Below are 14,513 nucleotides of genomic sequence, written 5' to 3' on the forward strand. Positions count from 1 at the left end.
CTACAAAATAGGGGATAGTTTTATGGCATTTTTATTATTAATTTTTTTTTATTAGTAATGGCGGCAATATGCGATTTTTATCGGGACATATGACAGACACATTGGACACTTTTGACACTATTTTGGGACCATTGTCATTTATACAGCGATTGGTGCTATAAAAATGCACTGATTACTGTGTAAATTGATACTGGCAGGGAAGGGGTTAACCACTAAGGGGCGATGAAGGGGTTAAGTGTGTCCTAGGTAATGATTCTAACTGTGGGGGGGGGGTGGGCTTCCACTCACATGACAGCGATCACTGCTCCCGATGACAGGGAGCAGTGATCTTTGTCATGTCACAAGGCAGAACGGGGAAATGCCTTGTTTACATAGGCTCCGTGACACGATTGCCAGGAGAACGTCAAACATCGAGTCCGCAGGTCCCACTGGCACCATCACGCTGTACATGGCGGGTGCGCATGTGCCCGCTAGCCCCGCCATTTAAAGAGGACGTACAGGTACGCCCATTTGCCCACCGCTGCCATTGTGCTGACATATATCGGCGTGCAGTGGTCGGCAAGTGGTTAAAGTGGAACAAGCAGGATTTTTAATGCAGAAGAGACTCTTCTATGACAAAATTATTTGTCTGACTATCCGCACTGCATGTGTAACAGGGCCATCATATATAGCATCATACGAGCCTGCCCCAATTTACGCACCTACTCTTAAGAAATTAAGTTCAATATTTTCTACTTTCTGCTATGAAACATATCAAATAAGAAAAAATAAAAACATGTCTTCATAAATATAGGCCAAAATGTATTCTGCTACATATCTTTGGTATAAAAAAATCCCTATATGTGTATATTGATCAGTTTGTGTGATAGTTATAGCATCTACAAACTATGGGATATATATATATATATATATATATATATATATATATATATATATATATATATATATATATATATATATATATATATATATACTAGAATTTATGCAACTATAGAAGCTACACTGGTAATGGCAGTGATCAGCGACTTAAAGTGGAACTGTGTGCTTTCAGGCAATCTGGTGCTAACAGACCCTTGCAGGGAGGTACACTAACTAACTGACACTGACATAACTAGTGGCACTAATACAGTGATCAGCTATAATACTGTAAACTGACACTGTACTAATGACACTGGCTTGGAAGAGGTTGACATCAGGGCGTTAATTGTGTGCCTATTAAATGTAATACGTGTAATATGTGTTGCTTTTACTAACAGATTTGGCTGCTTTTTCTCCCTGAATTCAGAGTTGATTTCGGGGAGAAGCCAAATCTCTGTGTACAGAGTTTTGTGTGTTTGTAAATACAGAACTCTGTGCTGTGATTGGACACAGCTGATCATCAGGTTTCTGCCAAAATCATTGGTTGGCAGTCTGAAACCCGGATGCAAGATTCCAAACCCGAACTGTCTGGGTGAATCCCGGACAGGTGGCAACCCTAGTCCCACCTCATGACAAGGCAAAATGCCTTGTCTCTCGTATATCCAGTTCACAGCAGTGCAGCCAATTGAGCTTTTTTGAAATGTCGGGGTGACATTTCAATAAAGTTTGTTCAAAAAAAAAAAAAAAGCACAGCATGTTGAATGAATAAACCCTTAGGCCCCTTTCACACTTATGCATAGCTGCCAACTGTCCCGAATTTCCCGGGACATTCCCGGGACTTGGACTTCATTCCCGGATTTGTGGCGTCCCGGCAAATGTCCCGAAAAATTCGGTTCCGGTTTTTGAAACCGCCGCCGCTGCCGCCGCCGCCGCCGCTAGAGGTCGGCGGCCGGCGGAGACATTGTCTCCGCCGGCCGCCATTTTGTTGGAGTTCAGGAAGACGGCTGGGGGGGGGGGCTAGACGAAGCTTCTGCGTCGCCGCCCACCCCCTGCCCCGCTCCGCCTCGGCCCGCCCCGCTCCGCCTCGGCCTGCCTCGGCCCGCCCCGCCTCGGCCCGCTCCGCTCCGCCTCGCCCCGCCTCGGCCCGCCCCGCTCCGCCTCGCCCCGCCTACCCCCCGCCCCGCTGCCAGTCTGATATGGAAAGGGGCGGGGGTTCTAGGTGGGGGGTGAGCGCGCGCACCGCTGTGGGACACGATGTGAGTGGGGGGGGGGCACAGGGGACACCTGATGTGAGTGGGGGGGGGCACTGGGGACACCTGTGATGTGAGGGGGGGGGGGCACTGGGGACACCTGATGTGAGGGGGGGACACCTGATGTGAGGGGGGGGGCACTGGGGACACCTGATGTGAGGGGGGACACCTGATGTGAGTGGGGGGGGCACTGGGGACACCTGATGTGAGTGGGGGGGGGCACTGGGGACACCTGATGTGAGTGGGGGGGGCACTGGGGACACCTGATGTGAGTGGGGGGGGCACTGGGGACACCTGATGTGAGTGGGGGGGGCACTGGGGACACCTGATGTGAGTGGGGGACACCTGATGTGAGTGGGGGACACCTGATGTGAGGGGGGGACACCTGATGTGAGTGGGGGGGGCACTGGGGACACCTGATGTGAGGGGGGGACACCTGATGTGAGGGGGGGGGCACTGGGGACACCTGATGTGAGTGGGGGGGCACTGGGGACACCTGATGTGAGTGGGGGGGCACTGGGGACACCTGATGTGAGGGGGGGGCACTGGGGACACCTGATGTGAGGCGGGGGCACTGGGGACACCTGATGTGAGGGGGAGCTCCGCCGGGGACTCCTGATGTGAGGGGGGGCTCCGCCGGGGACTCCTGGTGTGAGGGGGGCTCCGCCGGGGACTCCTGGTGTGAGGGGGGCTCCGCTGGGGACTTCTGATGTGAGGGGGAGCTCCGCTGGGGACTTCTGATGTGAGGGGGGGCTCCACTGGGGACTTCTGATGTGAGGGGGAGCTCCGCTGGGGACTTCTGATGTGAGGGGGAGCTCCGCTGGGGACTTCTGATGTGAGGGGGGGCTCCGCCGGGGACACCTGATGTGAGGGGGGCTCCGCCGGGGACTCCTGATGTGAGGGGGGCTCCGCTGAGGACTTCTGATGTGAGGGGGGCTCCGCCGGGGACTCCTGGTGTGAGGGGGGCTCCGCTGGGGGCACCTGATGCAAGGACGGACTCTGCTCGGACATCTGAAGCAAGGACGGACGGCTGGTGGCAGGTGACACGCTCAGGGATCCCACTGATTCTGCATTATGGTGAGTTGAATGATTTCATTTTATATTACAATGTAATAATAGAAATAATGCGCTTCAATCATCCTGACACCATAACAACCATGGTGCCGGGATGATTGAAGCATTAACACCAGGTGTTTGGAGTATCTTTATCTGCTGATTGTTAAACTTTCTAGAATACACATATTTTTATTGTGTAGGATCTGGGGCTGCTGTCCCGTCATTTCCCTCTCTCTCCCCCTCTCCCCCCCTCTCCATCCCTCATTCATTTCAGACTCTAACCACACCCTCTAGAGCCACGCCCATTTAAGCCACGCCCACAATTTCGCGTAAACCACGCCCACGCCCATATTCGCGCGCCGTACTTGTCTGTTTTTGATAGGCCACGCCTGCTGGTGAATGCCCCGCCCCCTAATTATTGGACAGCTCCGCCTACAGCCACAAAAGTGTCCCACATTTTTTTTTTACAATGTTGGCAACTATGCTTATGCGACTTGTCCTGTGACTTGGGGCTGCAAAGTCGCATGACAAGTCGTATCCCATGATTTCCAATGAGTACCATTCATATCTGTGCAACTTCAAGTTGCAGCGACTTCAAAGTAATCCCTGCACTACTTTGGTCCGACTTTGATGGGACTTGAGGTCCATGGACACAGGCATTGCTTCAAGTCACGGCAAAATCGCATGACTTTCAGGTCGCACAAGTGTGAAAGGGGCCTAAGCTGACAAGGCAGCACATGGGGGTGTACACATGCTGCAGCCACAGTGCTTTATTTCATGACTGCAGCAAGATTATATCCCCAGTTGCATTTGGCGGGCACTACCACTCACCAAATGCAACCCAATCAAATAAATCTAGCACCACGCTGTGTGAGCATCTGTGCACATCAGGGCGTGGGGTTTCTAGCATAGAGACTGCAGGGATTAGCTACTTTACAAGGGCCCTTCTCACTCAGCACCCATGAGGATGTTCAAATCCCGAATCCCGTCTGTCTCAATGTCGGACCCACAGGAATAGTGCGAGTGAGACATTGAGTGACAGGATCAGCACAGCCAAAAAAGTTCACTGTGCACCTGACCCGCTTCCAGCCACGGAGTCCTGGCTGGGCGGCGGTTGAAGGCGGAGCCACTAAAATTTGGTGATTCATTACAGTCACTCAGGGAGGCAGTGACAGTCCAGCTGGCAGGTGGAACCGAAGATGCCAACGCCCGCCAGACTGCCTGTGCCCGCTCAGCCCGACTCCCTTACCCCACTGCTACTTCTATTTCTGTGGCTCTGATGGGGCCCCAAGTGAACCTGGGGCCCCTGGGCAGTGCCCAGGGGTCCCCGCTCAGTAAGACGGCCCTGGGAAACAGCATCTTTGGAGCGAGCTGGAAGCGCTGTATTTAGCGGAGGTACCAGAGGAGATGTCAATAGGAAATATCAGAAATTAAGAGGGGGATAGTTGGGAGTAATACAGATGGGGGAGGATATAGTTAGAGATTTCTGGACACCATAATGACAGCAAGCAATTAAGCTCACCAGTATTCAACCCCAACAAATTTGCCCTTTGAATGCATTGACTGTTTAATACTTTTCACACTCCAGTTTCTGATTTTCTCAGCTCTCTACTCTTTGATGGTGTATAAATGTTACTGACAATATATGACCTGTACACAGGGGTAAACTGATTTTTTCTCTCTCCAGGTAAAAGTGACATCCAACCTGCAAGATGCATGCGGACAACACCACATGCTTTGACTCCTGAGAACTTCACCTTTCATCGCATGCTTGGAGAAGGGACTTGTGGAAAGATGGATCAGGACATACATATTTACTTGGATACTGTGTGTCCTTCCATATTGACAATCTCTGAACCAATTATTTTAGCTTCAACAGAGGCTAAAACTTGGTCCAGTCACTGAAAACCTCTTCTCACCATTATATTAATTTAGTATACCATATAAACAATTTGTATTGTTGGCTTCTACAACTGTTGACTAGGGATGAGCTTCGAGTTCGAGTCGAACTCATGTTCGACTCGAACATTGGCTGTTCGCAAGTTCGCCGAACAGCGAACAATTTGGGGTGTTCGCGGCAAATTCGAATGCCGCGGAACACCCTTTAAAAGTCTATGGGAGAAATCAAAAGTGCTAATTTTAAAGGCTAATATGCAAGTTATTGTCATAAAAAGTGTTTGGGGACCCAGGTCCTGCCCCAGGGGACATGGATCAATGCAAAAAAAAGTTGTAAAAACGGCCGTTTTTTCAGGAGCAGTGATTTTAATAATGCTTAAAGTCAAACAATAAAAGTGTAATATCCCTTTAAATTTCGTACCTGGGGGGTCTCTATAGTATGCCTGTAAAGGGGCGCATGTTTCCTGTGTTTAGAACAGTCTGATAGCAAAATGACATTTTGAAGGAAAAAACTCATTTAAAACTACCCGCGGCTATTGCATTGCCGACAATACACATAGAAGTTCATTGATAAAAACGGCATGGGAATTCCCCAAAGGGGAACCCCGAACCAAAATTTTAAAAACAAAATGACGTGGGAGTCCCCCTAAATTCCATACCAGGCCCTTCAGGTCTGATATGGATATTAAGGGGAACTCCGGCCAAAAAAAAAAAAAAAACAGCGTGGGGTCCTCCCAAAAATCCATACCAGACCCTTATTCGAGCACGCAACCTGGCAGGCCGCAGGAAAAGAGGGGGGGGACGATAGTGCGGCCCCCCCCCTCCTGAACCGTACCAGGCCACATGCCCTCAACATTGGGAGGGTGCTTTGGGGTAGCCCCCCAAAACACCTTGTCCCCATGTTGATGAGGACAAGGGCCTCATCCCCACAACCCTGGCCGGTGGTTGTGGGGGTCTGCGGGCGGGGGGCTTATCGGAATCTGGAAGCCCCCTTTAACAAGGGGACCCCCAGATCCCGGCCCCCCCCCTGTGTGAAATGGTAAGGGGGTACTTACCCCTACCATTTCACTAAAAAACTGTCAAAAATGTTAAAAATGACAAGAGACAGTTTTTGACAATTCCTTTATTTAAATACTTCTTCTTTCTTCTATCTTCCTTCATCTTCTGGTTCTTCTGGTTCTTCTGGCTCTTCTGGTTCTTCCTCCGGCGTTCTCGTCCAGCATCTCCTCCGCGGCGTCTTCTATCTTCTTCTCCTCGGGCCGCTCCGCACCCATGGCATGGGGGGAGGCTCCCGCTCTTCTCTTCTTCTTCATCTTCTTCTCTTCTTCTTTTCTTTTCTTCTCTTCTTCATTTTCTTCTCCGGGCCGCTCCGCAACCATGCTGGCATGGAGGGAGGCTCCCGCTGTGTGACGGCGTCTCCTCGTCTGACAGTTCTTAAATAACGGGGGGCGGGGACACCCGGTGACCCCGCCCCCCTCTGACGCACGGTGACTTGACGGGACTTCCCTGTGACATCACGGGGAATGCCACAGGGGAGTCCCGTCATGTCCCGTGCGTCAGAGGGGGGCGGGGTCACCGGGTGGCCCCGCCCCCCGTTATTTAAGAACTGTCAGACGAGGAGCGCCGTCACACAGCGGGAGCCTTCCTCCATGCCAGCATGGGTGCGGAGCGGCCCGGAGAAGAAAATGAAGAAGAGAAGAAGAGAAGAAGAGAAGAAGATGAAGATAAGAGCGGGAGCCTCCCCCCATGCCATGGGTGCGGAGCGGCCCGAGGAGAAGAAGATAGAAGACGCCGCGGAGGAGATGCTGGACGAGAACGCCGGAGGAAGAACCAGAAGAGCCAGAAGAACCAGAAGAACCAGAAGATGAAGGAAGATAGAAGAAAGAAGAAGTATTTAAATAAAGGAATTGTCAAAAACTGTCTCTTGTCATTTTTAACATTTTTGACAGTTTTTTAGTGAAATGGTAGGGGTACTTTTGTACCCCCTTACCATTTCACACAGGGGGGGGCCAGGATCTGGGGGTCCCCTTGTTAAAGGGGGCTTTCAGATTCCGATAAGCCCCCCGCCCACAGACCCCCACAACCACCGGCCAGGGTTGTGGGGATGAGGCCCTTGTCCTCATCAACATGGGGACAAGGTGTTTTGGGGGGCTACCCCAAACCACCCTCCCAATGTTGAGGGCATGTGGCCTGGTACGGTTCAGGAGGGGGGGGGCCGCACTCTCGTCCCCCCCTCTTTTCCTGCGGCCTGCCAGGTTGCGTGCTCGGATAAGGGTCTGGTATGGATTTTTGGGGGGACCCCACGCCATTTTTTTTTTTTTTTTTGGTGCGGGGTTCCCCTTAAAATCCATACCAGACCTGAAGGGTCTGGTATGGAATTTAGGGGGAACCCCACGTCATTTTTTTTTTTTTTTTTTGGCCGGGGTTCCCCTTAATATCCATACCAGACCTGAAGGGCCTGGTATGGAATTTAGGGGGACTCCCACGTCATTTTTTTTTTTTTTTATTTTGGTTCGGGGTTCCCCTTTGGGGAATTCCCATGCCGTTTTTATCAACGAACTTCTATGTGTATTGTCGGCAATGCAATAGCCGCGGGTAGTTTTAAATGAGTTTTTTCCTTCAAAATGTCATTTTGCTGTCAGACTGTTCTAAACACAGGAAACATGCGCCCCTTTACAGGCATACTATAGACACCCCCCAGGTACGAAATTTAAAGGGATATTACACTTTTATTGTTTGACTTTAAGCATTATTAAAATCACTGCTCCTGAAAAAACGGCCGTTTTTAAAACTTTTTTTGCATTGATCCATGTCCCCTGGGGCAGGACCCAGGTCCCCAAACACTTTTTATGACAATAACTTGCATATTAGCCTTTAAAATTAGCACTTTTGATTATTCATGTTCGTGTCCCATAGACTTTAACGGTGTTCGCGTGTTCGAACGAACTTTTTTCCTGTTCGCATGTTCTGGTGCGAACCGAACAAGGGGGTGTTCGGCTCATCCCTACTGTTGACATGTTAGGATGTTAAACCTTATTTATTTTTTTCCACATCAGATTCCTTGCAGCGGAAATATTGTGTGGACTTCAACATCTACATTCCAGGGGCGTTGGGCATAGAGACATAAAACCAGACAATGTACTGTTGGATAGCGCCGGCCATGTTAAAATAGCTGACTTTGGATTAGCGGAGGCAGGCATGTTTGAATCCAGAACGTTCACCGATGGTGTCGGCACTCCACCATACATGGTCCCAGAGGTTCATGGATGTGAACCCTACAACAAAATAGCTGACTATTTCTCGCTTGGATGTATAATCTACGAGATGGCAATGGGCTCAGCCATTTCCTGACAGTGAGGAATATGAGACGGTGCACACAAGAGTGTGTATGGATACACCAGTTTACCCGGAGAACATAGATCCTGAACTACGAGACCTCTCTTTGAGAGAGTAAGTACTTTTCTATTTAAAATGGGGAGAAGAGAGGAAATGGTACACATTAGACAGAACACAGCCTATAGGTCAGTGATGGCGAACCTTGGCACCCCAGACGTTTTGGAACTAAATTTCCCTTGATGCTCATGCACTCTACAGTGTAGTGGAGAATCATGGGAAATGTAGTTCCAAAACATCTGGGGTGCCAAGGTTCGCCATCACTGCTATAGGTGCACTTTACAAAGCTGTCACTCTATAAAGTAACCACATTCACTTTATAGCTAGATCTTTGTATATTGTCTGGACATAAAACATTACATAATCCCTGTCCAGAAATCACAATTATGAAAATGAGAAATGGTTGTTCCAAAAGATTTTAGTGGCCTATTAGCAGATACTTCACACAAGTTGATATGGAAAACAATATATGAATGGAAAGACATAGTACTGAGGATATTTATTTAATATAAGGATATTAAAAAAAGGGACCAGATGAAAGTGATCATTTGTTTATGCCCTTAAACTTTTTTTTTTTTTTTTTTACAGCTCTTATGCAAAGATCAAGTGATGCATGAACAGCTGACAGGAAACCTTCGCGACCATCCATTCTTCAGCACAGTTGATTGGTCAGAGTTAGAGGCTGGAAAGCTACCACCACCATTTGAGATGGAACCAGTAAGTATATAAATCTAAGCGGAATCTGTAGTGTTATAGAGAAGAGTGCTACATTATTATGCCCTTTAGCCCTGGTTCACACCAGTGCGTCTTTGAAATCTCTGTACTGAAGCGCAATTTCAAAGCCAAATATCAGGGCAGTTTGCACTGTCGATTTCACTGAGGTTTGCGACTTCAATTACAATTCAATTAACAGAAATCTTTGCGAGTTGCAATGAAGTCAGTAAAAAGTAGTGCAGGAATCTTTTTCATAATCGCTGCGACCTGAGACATTGCAATATGAACGGTGCCATTGCTGACAATGTGGTGCGACATGTCATGGAATTTGGAAACGTCAAATCGCATGACAAGTCGCACTGGTGTGAACGGGGTCCAATTGATATAAGGAACTATATTAGTGAGAAGTTTGAGCAATATCAAACATATTTAATAGCTAATCGATAATATTAGTGTACTATGGTGACTGAAGCAAAAATGTCTGTTTGGGGCGGATATGCTCTTTCCTGACACTTTTGGGAATGTAGACTGATGTTACTTTACACTATCATGTATCTTACAGTGATGGGGTGATATGGCATCCCAGGGCTTTAACATATTGATAAATAAAACTGATCAATGCTTTGTCTTTCTTTATCGTACATCAGGGGACACAGAGCACCATAATAATGACTATGTGGGTTATACGCTTACCTTTAGGTGATTGGACACTGGCAACCAATAGTAAGACGGTTCCTCCCATATAACCCCTCCTACACAGGAAGTGCCTCAGTTTTTTCGCCAGTGTCTTGAAGGTGATGGTCATGGCTGTTGAAGCTCTTCAAGTTTCTTCAAAGAAAATGTCCCACTGAGGATGTTTATAATCGGATCCATTCGGATGGCTTACTAAGCTTAAGTGGATGGTACCCGAACATCGGTTCAAGAACGAGGTGTTGCTTGTAATGTGTCCTTTTTAGGCGCTGGACCCTTGTTAAAATTGGTATTCCTGGTCAATCTTGCCCAAGGAAACCATAAAGGGTGCTTTACAGGTCCAGGGGTGTGGACCCCAATATGGGGGACCCGGTCCCTGAAGGTCCCTAGAGACGCTACCCGCCGTGATGGGGGAAGATTGGGCCTGGCAAGACAGGCCCTGCTGCTTGGGATGGTGAGTACTCCCTTTGGGGCTTTTTTATATATATACATGGGAATATATGTATTTCCCCTTGTAAAACTGCTAGTGTAACCTTGAGCTGTGCTAGGATTACAGAGGCTGGTTTGGCACGCATTTTTAAAATTTTTTGCGTACGAGTGCGCGCCGCGTGCACACCGCGTGCGCTCCACCGGCGTGCGAGTGCGCCGCCGCTATCCACGTTACAGGTGCGCGTCAGGACGGCGCATGCGCCATGCGGTAGGCTGGTCGCCAATCGCTGATGTGTGAGCTCGCTTTCATACTAGTACTTTTAAAGCAAGGAGCTCTGGCGTGCGCATGGAGGAGGCAGAGCGAATGGTGGGCACGTGAGCCTGGTGGTCTTGGACACAGCGGTGACAGGTTTAAACTAGTTATAGTTTGTGGGGAGTACTCCTGTTTAGTTTCCTCGTGTGTAAGCAATGTCTTCCAAAAAACGAGGAGCAGGGAACAAGGCAAGCACAGGGGTAAGAGTCCCTCCACAAATAACAGGAGACCAACCCCATGCTGATGCAGCCTCAGCTTCTTCTGAAGGACCTGCGGCTTCTGACCTGGCTGAGCCATTGCACTTGTCAGGCATAGTAGCCACTACCAATGTACCTGCCTCGGCTTATGCTACAAAGGATGATTTGGCATCTGCCTTAGCGGGTCTTGAAGGCAAGATAGCTGGCATGATTGCCTCTGTAATACAGGGGGGAAGGAAGCGTAATAGATCTCCCTCCCCCCAGGCCAAGTGGTGAGTCACTAGAGCCCCAGGATTCTTATAGCCATATGGGTCCAGGTAACCTGGAACCAGAATGGGCAGAGGATCCAGAGGAGGTGGTCATGAACGACCAGGAGGTAAGAGAGGCTGAAGTTTCCTCGGCGGAGGATTCTGGCTACGAGGAGCCAATTTCAGCCTCCCATTGCCAGCAATTGTTTATCCAATCTCTAATGGAGATGGTACGAATTGCGTTTAAGTTACCCCCGGTTCAGGAGTCTGCACTCGCTTGTTCCACTCTGGGATCTTTGCGACATAAGCAAATTTCCCAAGCCTTTCCCTTGCATCCGTTACTGGAGCAGGTGACTTATGCGGACTGCGAGCATCCTGACAGGATATACTTACCTCCCAAAAGGTTTTCTGTTTTGTACCCTATGGAGGAGAAGTTTAGGAAGAAATGGAGCACACCTTTGGTAGACGCTGCCATATCTTCCGTGAATTAAAAACTTAATCTGTCCAGTGGATAATGCCCAGGTGTTCAAGGATCCGGCTGATAAAAAGCTAGAGTCCTTATGTGCAGCAGTTCAGCCTGCTATTGCAGCTATTGGGATTTGTTAATCCCTAAAGGATCGCTTTAAGAAGATAGTAAAAAGCATTCCTTGCCAGGGGAAATCTGCTGAAGAGCTATCAGAGATCCCTCATACCTTGTGTTTCGCGGTAGACGCTTTAAAGGACTCAATTCAACAGATGTCTCGTTTTGCGTTATTATCAGTTCATATGCGCCGAGTATTGTGGCTAAAAAACTGGTCTGCTGAGACACCATGTAAAAGGCTACTTGCTGCCTTTCTATTTCATGGAGAACGCCTGTTTGGCGATGATCTGGATAAATATATCCAAAAGATCTCTGGAGGAAAGAGTGTCCTGCTTCCTATTAAAAAGAAGGGGAAGCAGGCCTCTTATAAAATTCCTAATTCCCCAGGGCCTGGTGCCTCTTCCCCAAAATGGTATCGACGTCCTCAGCCGTCTGGGTTTAAAAGACCACAGGGTCAGAAAAAGCCCTGGACCCAAAAGCCACCCAAGCCCAACTCCAAGTCTACCTTGTGAAGGGGCGCCCCCGCTCTTACGGGTGGGGGGCAGGCTTCAGCTGTTTGGGGAGGCCTGGGAGGAACTGGTTCAAGACAGATGGGTCATTTCCACTGTAAAGAACGGTTACAGAATAGAGTTCCGGGAGGTTCCCCCGAACTGCTTTCTACACTCAAGGGTCCCGGCGGATCCGGAGAAAAGAAGTTGCCTACTCCTAGCTTTACACCATCTGCTGATGCAGGGGGCAATTGTAAAGGTCCCGCACGAAGAAAGATTCAAGGGGTTTTACTCAAACCTGTTCACCGTGCCGAAACCAAATGGGGAAGTAAGGCCCATTTTAGACCTCAAGGCTCTCAACTTCTTTGTAGACGTCCGACCTTTCCGCATGGAGTCGGTTCACTCAGTGATAAGGTCCCTGAGAAAGGGAGATTTTTTGGCATCCATAGACATCAAGGATGCTTACCTTCATATGCCGATCTTTGGTCCACACCAAAGGTTCTTACGTTTCGCTGTAGAGGGCAGTCATTTCCAGTTTGTGGCACTACCGTTTGGTCTAGCCACGGCCCCCAGGGTCTTCACAAAGGTTCTGGCCCCAGTACTGGCTTCCCTAAGATCTCAAGGAGTCTCCATAATAGGATACCTGGACCATCTACTTCTAAGGGATTGCTCTTGCCCTACACCAGTTCTAAACGTGTCAAGTACAGTGCGGGTCTTACAACGCCTAGGTTGTGTACTAAATTTGGACAAGTCAGCTCTTTGTCCAACCCAAACCTTGGTGTATCTGGGTTTGGTCTTGGACACCGCCCAAGAAAAGGTGTTTCTTCCGCCATTAAAGGTCGCCACCATAGTGGAACTTGTACAGAAGGTGAAAAAAGAACCAACACCTTCTGTCCGGCTGTGCATGAGGTTATTGGGCAAGATGGTGTCATCTTTCAGTGCAGTGCCATATGCGCAGTTCCACTCCAGAGTGTTCCACAACAGTATCCTGAAAGCCTGGGACAAATCTGCTCGAATCTTGGATCAGCCAATGGTTCTATCTCCACAGGTCCTATGGAACCTCTCTAGGTGGTTAAGAACCAGCAACTTACAAAGAGGGAAATCTTTCCCACCAGTAGCCTGGAAAGTGGTGACCACGGACGCCAGTCTTCTCGGCTGGGGAGCAGTCCTAGAGGAAGCGTCTGTCCAGGGAATATGGTCCCAGACAGAAACGACTCTGCTCATCAATCTACTGGAAATTCGGGCAGCTCATCTGGCCCTGCGATTCTGGACGTCCAGATTGCGGGGTTTTCTGGTCAGAGTTCAGTCCGACAACTCCACAGTAGTGGCGTATATCAACCACGAGGGGGGTACCAGGAGTCAGGCAGCCCAAAAAGAAGTAAATCATATACTAACCTGGGCAGAAAATCATGTGCCGTTTTTGTCGGCAGTGTTTTTCCCGGGAGTGGACAATTGGCAGGCGGATTTTCTGAGTCGCCAGAAATTGTTACCAGGGGAATGGTCCCTACATCCCAAGGTTTTTCTACAGATCTGCCAGTACTGGGGAACCCCAGATGTGGATCTGCTGGCATTCAGATTCAATGCCAAACTGGACAGGTTTGTGTCCAGGACCAAGGATCCGCTTGCTTTCGGGATAGACGTGTTAGTGGTTCCTTGAGATCAGTATTCTCTGATATATGCTTTCCCTACGATCCAAATTCTGCCGCACTTACTACGCAGAATACGGGAGGAACGGAAGCCTGTGATCTTAGTGGCCCCAGCGTGGCCCAGGAGATCATGGTATTAGGAGATTGTGAAGTTGGCAGTAGGAGATCCGTTGGTTCTTCCTTGCCGCCCAGACCTGTTGTCTCAAGGGCCCATATTCCATCCTTCTTTACGGTTGCTGAATTTGATGGCCTGGCTATTGAGACCAGACTACTGAAAGACCGTGGTATTATGGGTTTAGTCTTGTCCACTTTGATAAACGCTAGAAAGTCAATTTCCAGAACTATCTATTATAGAGTCTGGAAGTCATACATTTCTTGGTGTGAGAAAAGGAAATGGAACGCTCGTAGGTATATGATTGGAAGGTGCTCGCCTTTCTCCAAACAGGAGTAGACTTGCAGCTTGCTTTAGGGACAATCAAGGGACAGGTTTCGGCCTTATCGTTTTTTTTCCAAAGACCAATTGCATCCCATTCTTTGGTGCGAACCTTTGTCAAGGGAGTAACGCACCTGAGGCCACCGCATAAACCACCTTTGTGTCCTTGGGACCTAAATTTGGTACTGTCAGCCTTACAGAGTCAGCCCTTTGAACCTATTAGGCATATCCCTTTGGTCCTATTGACCAGGAAATTCGTTTTTCTAATGGCTATAACATCAGCTAGAAGGGTGTCAGAATTGGCCGCCCTTTCGTGCAAAGA

Source organism: Aquarana catesbeiana, linkage group LG07 (assembly GCF_042186555.1).
Source record: "Aquarana catesbeiana isolate 2022-GZ linkage group LG07, ASM4218655v1, whole genome shotgun sequence".
In the NCBI taxonomy this organism is placed as follows: Eukaryota; Metazoa; Chordata; class Amphibia; order Anura; family Ranidae; genus Aquarana; species Aquarana catesbeiana.